At 39.3% G+C, this 10,125-nt stretch overlaps 1 pseudogene; it reads right to left on the bottom strand.

Moving 5' to 3' along the window:
* Positions 1 to 4,119: 4,119 nt before the first annotated feature.
* LOC114498388 lies at positions 4,120 to 5,025 on the bottom strand (annotated as a pseudogene).
* Positions 5,026 to 10,125: the final 5,100 nt, after the last annotated feature.

The raw sequence follows: 10,125 nt of genomic DNA, 5'->3' as shown, positions 1-10,125 counted from the left end.
ACCCTTGGGGACAGCATGGATAGAGCTGGGAAGTATTATGCTAAGTGAAATAAGCCAGACAGAGGAAGATGCCAGGGTCCAGCCTCGGCAAGGTCTCAGGGTCCCCGAAGGATGCACTGCTCAGGCAAAGCAAATGAAGCAAGACACCAAGTGGAGTGCCGGAGGACAGCCAGGCTTTTTGGGCCCAACTGACTCACTAAGAAAAATAAATCTTTATTTCTGTAGGGGAGGTTATACAACATTCAATGTGTAGTGTGATTATTAAAACAGAAATGGTTACCATAGAAATAATTTCGAGAAATACAGAAGGTTTTACAGATCAATCATGTTAAACAAAGAAATAACTGAAAAGTACAGGAGGTCCCATAGATCAACCATATTAAACAAAAGTTATTTTGACCAAGAGGGTCATTAATCAGATAGCCAACGAAGCTATATGGGCACAATCTTTCAGGTGCCAATTAGTAACTAGGTATCTATTAAGATTCTAGGGATTGATCTAAATTAAAAGGGTGCAAGGGGTGATTTATAGATTATATAGAAATTACCTATTGTCCATTAAGGTTAGATTTGTCTAGGTTAGATAACAGGTTTTTTGCCTAGGTTTTTTGATTTGTACATCTTGGGGGGAGCATGTTTTGTATTTGTTTCCAGGTATTGAGATTATTATTTCCAACTAGAACTCCTTGCTTTTTTACACTCCTGTCCAGGGTATGGGAGGGGTAGTGGCTCTAATAAATCTTAAGCTTTGAGTGGTGACTCCTTAAGAAACATTCCTAGCAACAACTTCCTTCAGCATTTTGGCAGTTGGTCTGCCCATAGTTTAATTTAGTCCTTAACTTCCCAGGTGGGGGAAGTAGGCAGCATTAGGGGTTTCTATTCTGTGGTCAGCAAGTCATTTTGTGCAGAATCAGAGGCATCGTGCAGATTTTTCGTTATAACAAACAGGTATCTAAAAACCCTACCACCTATTGCTAGCAGGGACAGGCATACAGGAAGAGATAGACAGGAGATCCGGCCACAGTCACCTCTCCTGTGCAGATGTGTCTCATCTGACCTGACTGTGTCAAAGGTCAGTTGTTGGTTGGCTCCTGACAGCAAGACAAGTATCATATGATTGCATTCATATATGGAATCTAATGAATGAAATAAACTAACAAACAAAGTAGAAACAGACTAATAGATACAAAGAACAGACTGACTGCCATCAGGGGGAGGAGGTTTGTGGGACTGAGTGAAAAAATTGAGGGATTAAGCAAAACTCAACAACAACAACAAGTCATAAATATGGACAATAGTGTGGTGGTCACCAGAGGGACAAGAGTTGGAGGAAGGTAGAATAGGGTAAAGGGGGTATGAATGATGATAGACAGAGACTTGACTTGGTGTGGTGAACACATAATGCAACATACAAATAATGTATTATGGAATTGTATACCTGAAACCTATATAACTCTATTAACCAAAGTCACCCCAATACATTCAATAAAAAAGAAAATAAGAATTCTTAGCTAATCCAAGTTAATGAATGTTTAACCTTAAGTTTTCATCTAAGAATGTTATTTATTTTTTATGACTTAGCAAAGCTGAAAACATTTTATTGCTTTATTATGTTTTAACTATTTTCTTTATGAATACAAAGTATTTAGTAGTTTGTATTAGTTAGAACAGATTTTGAGTCCCGGCACAATCACTGGGTTTTATTTTGTTTTATTTATATTGAACAATTATTTAACTCATCTGAAAAATAGGGGTAATCTAATTTGCTGAATTTATATGAAGGTTATTACTTACTAAAAGAATCAAATGCAGTGCCAGATAAATGGTAATCATCAATATAGGATCTACATTTAATTATTTGTTATGTAACAAATATTTGTTAATGAAATGTTTCTATAATTAATTATTTTATGAGCCATTTAGTCAGAACTTTATGGATGCAGTTAGCCTGAAATTTTTCCACAATATATAAGGGGTTGGAGTTTTAACAGAATTTTGTTTTTCTGACAAATCTACTCATATAATTGTGTGTCAGGCTCATAGCATGTATGGGGAGAGGTAAAGGTATGCAAGTACTGAAATGAAAAACGTGTCCACTTGAGGAAGAACTGTTAATGTAGCTTGTAATTGGCTTTCTCTTCCCTATTGGATCCAAGAAGAGTCCTATGAATGGAAAGATGTAACTCCAGTTTACTGATAATAAAATTGGTTTCATAGAGGTTAAAGGACTTTATTAAAGTCACATAATGAGTGGTAGTGTAACAGGGTGCAGCCAGGGGGGCCCTAAAAAGGGATCTGTAATGGGGTCCAGAACTCAGGGTGTCCAGAAAATATTGAAAATATAGTATGTCCTCACCCCCACAAGTCTGAACTGGGGGATGGGACACATGGAGCAGGGCCATTGAAAGTTGTTCTGCATAGCAACAGTTTTGCAAATAACCTCAGAAATGGTCAGTTAACATATCTATAACTTTTAACTGGCTTCATGGATTTATTAAATAGCTGTGGCCATGCTTTGACCCAGGGAGATAGAAGTGACTACAACCCATAACACAACTAGAAGGCAACTCCCCGCCAGTTACAGCACCTGTGTGAGAGCTTGGAGATGACTGGCTTCATTCCAAGGGGTCATGCCTGCTCAGACTTACTATGGCAGCCCAGAAAAGCTGGAAAAATATGGGAATGCTGGCAGGTGTAGCCACTTGTGGGAGGAGTTGGAACTGGGGATGCAGAGAAGATTGGCACTGGGATTTAAACCCAGGCTCAGCAACCAAGCAGGGGGAGCTATGTAGCTTTGGGTACTCTCTTTGTCACATGGCTTAGGAAGCAAGAGAGACCTTGCAGGGAAGAAAAGGGGGAAAAGAATTCTTGCTGGTGGGCCATGAGAAGGTGCCATATGGTTCTGGATTAAGAACTAGAGATCATAGTGGTGACACAGCTGATTGTGCTGGGAACTGGGGGAGGCCTGCCAGCTGAGCACTGATTGCTGGGAAGAACCGGGAGCTACCTGAGCCACAGACATCTATTTCTTTTCCTGAGATACAGTACACTGGACTGGGCAAAGTGGGAAGGAAGGACTGTGTGTGTCTGTGGGTGTTTTAAGAGACTTTGGGATTTTAATGAAGACATTACATCATTATTCTAAATTTTTATAACTTTTAAAGAAATATTCCTTTGCTTTTCACCAATTTCTGGCATTGAGAGCTACAACTCTCTGGTGGCTGGCAAGGCGAACATAGTATAGGAGGACCCCAGGAGAAGAGGGGGTCCTTTTGGTAACAGTAACTCTTCCCTTGCCAAGGGTCCATTCTGTAACAGTAGAGCTGAGATTTGAGCAATTAAACTCTGAGTTTGTGTGTTCATTCAACAAAACTAAATTCCATACTAGGTTCCAAGCATTCCTTTTAAGTTGAATACCCTTATATAGTGCAGTTGGTGTTCATTAAATTTTAACTTCACTGTCTTCAAACATCTCATTACTCATGAAAAAGTGATATTATGAAATTAATAGATTCCTAAAGAGTTATCATTTTATTTTAAACATATTATTAAAAGGACTTCTATAGTATTTTAAAATAAAAAGATATTGAAATAAAAGTTTCTTCTAAGTTACTGGTAATAGTGAATGCTATTTTATGAATAGTTTCTTAAAGAATGGAATACACATAACGACAACAAATGATCATTTACACAAATGGGGTAGAAGATTCAATTTTGGAGAGATTAATCCAATTCACATTTGAAAGTCTTTTTGATTCTATTTAAGACAAATATAGCCCTGGCTGGTGCAGCCCAGTGGACTGAGCACAGGCCTGCAAACCAAAGGGTTGCTGGTTTGATTCCCAGTCAGGACACATGCCTCGGTTTTGGACCAGGTCCCCAGTAGAGGGCGAATGAGAGGCAACCATACATTGATGTTTCTGTCCTTCCCTTCCCCTGTCTCTAAAAATAAATAAATATCTAAAAAATATTTTAAAGAGACAAATATAATTCAGTTAAATGATGGTAATGATTTCTTTAAGAAAGTATTAACATATTTTTCATCTCTTATCATATACTAGATGATTACTCATTAAGGAAAACCTTAAGTTATATGACTATATACATATTATCTATATATTTGAGATTCATACTTTTTTTTACAAGCAAATGAAGACTGTCCCCTGTAAACTCTAATTTGGGGTGAGAAGAGCAATAGGGAGAAGTAGTTGCTGGTTTCATAGTGATGAGTGAAGGAAGTCCATCCAGTTGTTTCTTTAAACAATGGTTTTGTTATTAAAAAGGAAAAAACACGTGATTTTTTTCATTTTGTATATGTGAAAGATTAAAAGAAAAATGACTTCTCAAAATTCTAGTCTCCAGTCAAATGTGTGAGGTGACCAGAATGTCACTTTCGTTCAGTGACAGCCCCTGCTCCCCAAGAGCAATAGCCTCTGAACAAAAGTTAATACTCATCAAGAGTATCTGCTTGAGGAATGGAGAGACCTCGATCTTTCAGAGCCTGAAATTTCAGCTTCTCAGCTTCCGGCTGGGTCTGCTGTCCTCCTCTTTGTTCTCCTAGGACTTCTTCAACAGACAGTTGCTGAAGGAGTGCGTCACTCTCCTTTTCCAGGTATATTTCTCCTAGTTCCTAGTTTCTCCCAGTTCCCACATTTTCTCCTCTGACCACAAAAATCCCTCGAGGAATATCACGGTATTTTCCGTGACCACATGAACGCGCTCCACAGTCTCATGTAGCACTAAATTAGCAAATTGATCAATGCTTCTCAAAAATCCTGTAAGTGTCCTTCCATCTCGAAGCAGAACCAAGTGCTTTTTGTTGACGCCCTCGATGAGGCTGGCGGTGCCCAGCATGTAGTTCACACTGAGTGAGATAAGGCTGAGGCGTACAGTGGCGAGGGGCCAGCGCATCCTTCCTCCTACCATAGTCACCGCCTTGGCGGGACTGGGACTGGCATGCAGACCAGACAGCACTTCCGCCCCGGCTTTCACAGCTTTCACAGGGCGCACCAGAAACTCCTCCATGTTATCCCCACCCACTTCCCAGGTCACGTGCCCATCCTCACGAACAGGCAGGGCTTCTACAGTCCCCAGTTACTCTGTTTCCATCCCTGAAGAGAGGAGAGGAGGAATCTAGATGGTATAGGTGGTGGGAAGAATGTATTCTTCCTCCCAAGGAGCACAGTGCTGCCCCTCGTTTCACCGCTCCCTCGACCCCAGAGTCGTGGACATCAGTCCCTCAACTCTCAAGACATGGCAGCCAAAGGGTTATAACTATATTCTTTAAAAGAGATTTTTGTCTGTAGTGGTGTCCCTTCCTCACTCTGGGCTAATATTAAGGAATGTGTATGTAGAGGACTAATGGTAAACTTGCAAATACAAGGTGATGAATAATCATCTTCAATGTAAAGGTGAAACGGGTTAAAATGCAATCAGAACAAGGGTTAGCAAATGGTCACATTTCTAGACTTAAGAAATAAGGTGCCAATAACAACAATATTGGCCTAGTTTCTCTGATCATAGCCTTGGCATACTACCTGACATCAAGTTCAACTTCAGTTTCATTCTAGAATTTAGAGACAATTCTGCAAATTCTGAATTTTGTTTTATTGTTGTTCAAGGACAGTTGTCTTCATTTTCACCACACCTTGGTCCCCTGCCCCACCCATCCCTGCCTCCCACCCTCAAACCTACTGCCTTTGGCTTTGTCCTTGTGTCCTTTAAACATGTCCCTTGATAGACCTTCCCCTATCTTCCCCCATTATCCCTCTCCTCCGTCCCCAGTAGGTCTGGGTGGGGAATGAAAATTTGCACATCTAACAGGTTCCCAGGTGATGCTTTGAGAACCACTGTACTAGAAGGACTCAGCTCCCCTTCCTAAGGGCATCATTATTAGGGTACAATTCTCTGGGAAATATGGCCTCTAATTTCATGGAGAAGAAAAATTAGCAGAGAATAGATGACCGTTGATCTCTAGACTTGACTGAATGATTATATTAACAATTGGTACATTATTACCTTGCCAGTCTCTAAAATCTTTAAATTATTCAAGTTAGCATCTCAGGTGGGAATATTTCTTTTTTTTTCTTTTTAAGTGTTTTTTTTAAGATTTTATTTATTCATTTTAGAGAGGGATGGGAGGGAGACAGAGATGAGAGAGAGAGAGAGAGAGAGAGAGAGAGAGAGAGAGACATCAATGTGCGGTTGCTGGGGGTTATGGCCTGCAACCCAGGAATGTACCCTGGCTGGGAATTGAACCTGGGACACTTTGGTTCCCAGCCCGCACTCAATCCACTGAGCTATGCCAGCCAGGGCTTGGTGGGAATATTTCAATGTCACATTAGACAAGTGCTGATGTGAGAGTTCTCATGTTACTGGTTACCATATCTCATTAGCTTAATGCTGTGAGGTTGTTCTTGTTGTCCAGGATAGCATAACCAAAGTGTACATATGCCTGGTGTAGATGTTGGTCCTTCTCCTGGACTGTGGCCTTGACTTAGTACTGGCATTGGGCTCTCTATCAGGGATTATCTACCTCTCTTGGTGATAGAGGCAGGTTGAGAGCGGAGATGGAACATGAGCCAAAAAAGTTTGGAAGAACCTCCCTGTGGTCTATAAAAAGTCCACTCCTCTGGCTGTGCTTCCCCTGGGACAGACCCAGCAACCTAAAATAGTTGAGAGTGCCTGCCTTTTGGAAGACAGGATGCCTTGAACCTGAGATTATGATATTTCTATAGTGTGAGAAGCAAATATTAGCTTGTTTAATCATAACAACAATGCTCTCTAAAAGTATTGGCTATTATCCTTACCATATAATAGGTGAGGAAATTTAAACTTGTTGAAGAAGTTGAATAGCATTCCAAAATTTCACAGTTAGTATCAAAAATCAGGTGAAAAGCCCGGATTAAACCTCCAACTAATAGGCAATGGAGTTAGAGAAGTAATATCTTTATGTCTTAACTGTCAAGACTTTGAGAGATCAGATACCTAGTCACTTCACTCATTCACTCATCCATCCATTAGGCACATTCTATATACAATGCATCATGCAGTATATTCTGAGAGATAAGAAGATGAATTGTCCAAAAGATGTTACCTGAATAAATTAGTTGTCCTTTTTTTCTAAACAAAAGGTCTTACATACTTATTACTGAAGCAACCTATGAATGCAAAGTATAAAAACAAAGAAGAAAAATCAGTAAAAACAAATTGCCCTGGCTGGTGTGGCTCAGTGGATTGAGTGTGGGTCTGCAAACCAAAGGGTCACAGTTGTATTCCCAGTCAGGGCACAAGCCTGGGTTGCAGGCTGGGTACTCAACTAGGGGTCTGTGAGAGGCAACCACACATTGATGCTTCTCTCCCTCTCTCTCTTTCCCTCCCCCTCTCTCTAAAAATAAATAAATAAATAAATTCTTAAAAAAACAAAAGATGTTAACTGATCAAATAGTAGTGACTTTCTCAGTTTGCTAGAGTAAGATCCTAGTGACATTAAGGCAGCATAAATATGTGTACTATCACATATGCAATTTCTTATAAACCCAAATTGATTCTTTTCCAACAGCTCCTCTGGGAGTTGAATCTGATTTGGTTACAAGTTTTCATTCAGATCCACTGAGAATGGATTAAAATGAGCAACTAATCATAACACGACAAAATGAAGATCTGGGCTATCACTATTACCTAATAGAAGAACAAAGGGTAGAATATGGAAGTGAGTGGTGAGAGTGATAGTGAATCCAGATTTAATATTACCTAATACTCCCACTATCATTAAATTTTATTCCAAAGGTGACCCAGGGTCCTAATTAAGGAACTATAATGAGTGGTGCTAACCAAATTCAACTGTCTTAGAGCAAAAGATATTGATATCAAAAGTCCCTGGATGTCCAGGAAAAAAAGGGCACGCATGGCACAGCAGTGGCTCCTCAGTTTTATCAGGTACAGGTTCTTTCATCCTCTGTGTGTGCTCCCTCACGTTGGGCTTTGTCCCAGGGCTGCTTTCCAGCATGGCTTTAAGATAACCTCAGCTCTCCCAGGAATCCCATTCAGATGTGACAGATTTGGTGGGAGAAGAGGAGCTATCTTCCCTTGGGGCTCTTTTTAATAACTGAGGAAAACTTTCCAAGATGCTCTCCAGCAAACTTCCCACCAAAGCTCATTTGACCACCCCTAAACCAATTCTTGATGAGGGATTTCCAGGTTTTCCTTGTATCAATCATGATTTACCTGAGTCTCAGTGCAAAGCTGGGTATCTGCCAACATGGAGGGGAAAGTGGCCACTGTAAACAATAAATGGGTCCGCTTCAATGTCATGGAATGTAGGCTGCCTAAAAGAGATACATTGTAAAAACGACATATATAGCAAACAGTCCTGAGAGTAAGTCCCTTAAATTAAAATAGCTAGTGAAGTACACTGCTTTCCTTGCCTCACATCACTAAATAGGCTCCTATAAGACAATCATCTGCATTCAAGCTGACAGCAGGCTTTTACTGACTCATTCAAATAGATGCCCATCAATTTGCTGGAATCTATCTCTGTTCTAATAAAATAAAGGTAGTTTGTTAATTAACAGAAACTTGTCATATAATTGTATTAAAAGCAATTTCTCCCAAGTGGTTTTCAATGTGGGGTATTATATTAACTCTGGGAGTTATACATGTGATAACATGACTTAGTAGAAGGTGCTGATTCTAACCATATCTAAATCTATTTGGTAACAAAGTACAAGTTTGTGGTTGAACTGCTTGTGGTTATTTTTGCACTATTGCTTCCATCTTACCTAAGGTTGGAAACGATTTCCTTGTGTTGTTTGGCCCAGAGTTAGAATTGGCCAATAAAAAAGATTCCTGAGATCTGGAAGGTGAAATTCAGTAGGAGCCATCACTTGCAGAGTGTTGGTGTCAAATATGGCAGCTTCAAAGATCTTCCTACAGTTCCAAGCTCGTAGCTCTTTTTAGGAACACCTGCTTTGTGGATGTGGTGAAACACCACTTCTCCACCTGCAACCTGCAACCTGCAACCTGCTCCTGGTGGCAGATTAGTTCCTGCCACCTGCTCAGACTGAGACTTACTGTCAGCTTCTCTGATACTTGGTGGCAGTTTTCCTGATATCCATTCGTTCCTCCAGTTCTTCCAATAATCAGGAAGACCTGATTTGGTCTTAAATGGTTTATACCTACAATTTTCCTCATCAAACCCCAACAGAGCAGATCTTCTTGTATATCTTTCCAATCCACCCCTCAAAACACACACACATCCCACACAGGTGCACAGATACATACATATCCACACACACACACTCAACAGCTTTGTCAATTTAACTTTTTTCTCCAGAGTTAACCACTATTAACAATTAGGTGTGTATCATTCCATTTATAAACACACAAATTTCTCACATATATACAGCATTTAAAAAATACAAAAGAGATGTTTAGTTAGCTATATATGTCATTTAGCAACACTTTTTTTTTCCTTTTATACCTTGGATATGCTTTCATTATCAGACATTACCTTTGTTATTTTTAGAATTTTCATTATATTCAGTTGCATTACTACAATACAATTTGTTTAATATCCCATATTGATGAGCATTTAAGCTGTTTCCAGTGTTTTACCACTATTAGCAGTGCTGCAGTAAAATCCTTATAAGGTAATCTGTGTGTGCATGTGGCGAATGTTTCTGTAACACAGACTCTAGTGCATTACATTTTGTTTTTAGTTAGCAATTCTGTATTGTGTGCTTCAAAATTTATAAAGAGAATAGATTTGGTGTTAAGTAATTTTATTACTAAATAATAACATATAAATCAATGAAAGGGTGAGAGGAATCTTTTGAAGGTGATGGATAAATTGATGGCATAGATTATGGTAATAGTTTCATGGGTTTATAGTTCTCTCCATATTCATCAAGTTATATATATCAATTATGTAGGACTCTTTGTATGTCAAAATAGTGCATTACATTTAATATTTAATTTGATACATATTGCAAAATGCCTGCCAAAAGCTGTGGCACTTTTTATCCCATCAATATCATACCATAATTAATAATTGTCATATCATAATTAAATATCATATGACGATTATTTTCTGTGTAAAAAGCCAACATAATGGGTCACTTATTG

Source organism: Phyllostomus discolor, chromosome 6, assembly GCF_004126475.2.
Source record: "Phyllostomus discolor isolate MPI-MPIP mPhyDis1 chromosome 6, mPhyDis1.pri.v3, whole genome shotgun sequence".
In the NCBI taxonomy this organism is placed as follows: domain Eukaryota; kingdom Metazoa; phylum Chordata; class Mammalia; order Chiroptera; family Phyllostomidae; genus Phyllostomus; species Phyllostomus discolor.
Note: the sequence above shows the minus strand (reverse complement) of the source record. Positions and strands in the feature narration are given on the sequence as shown.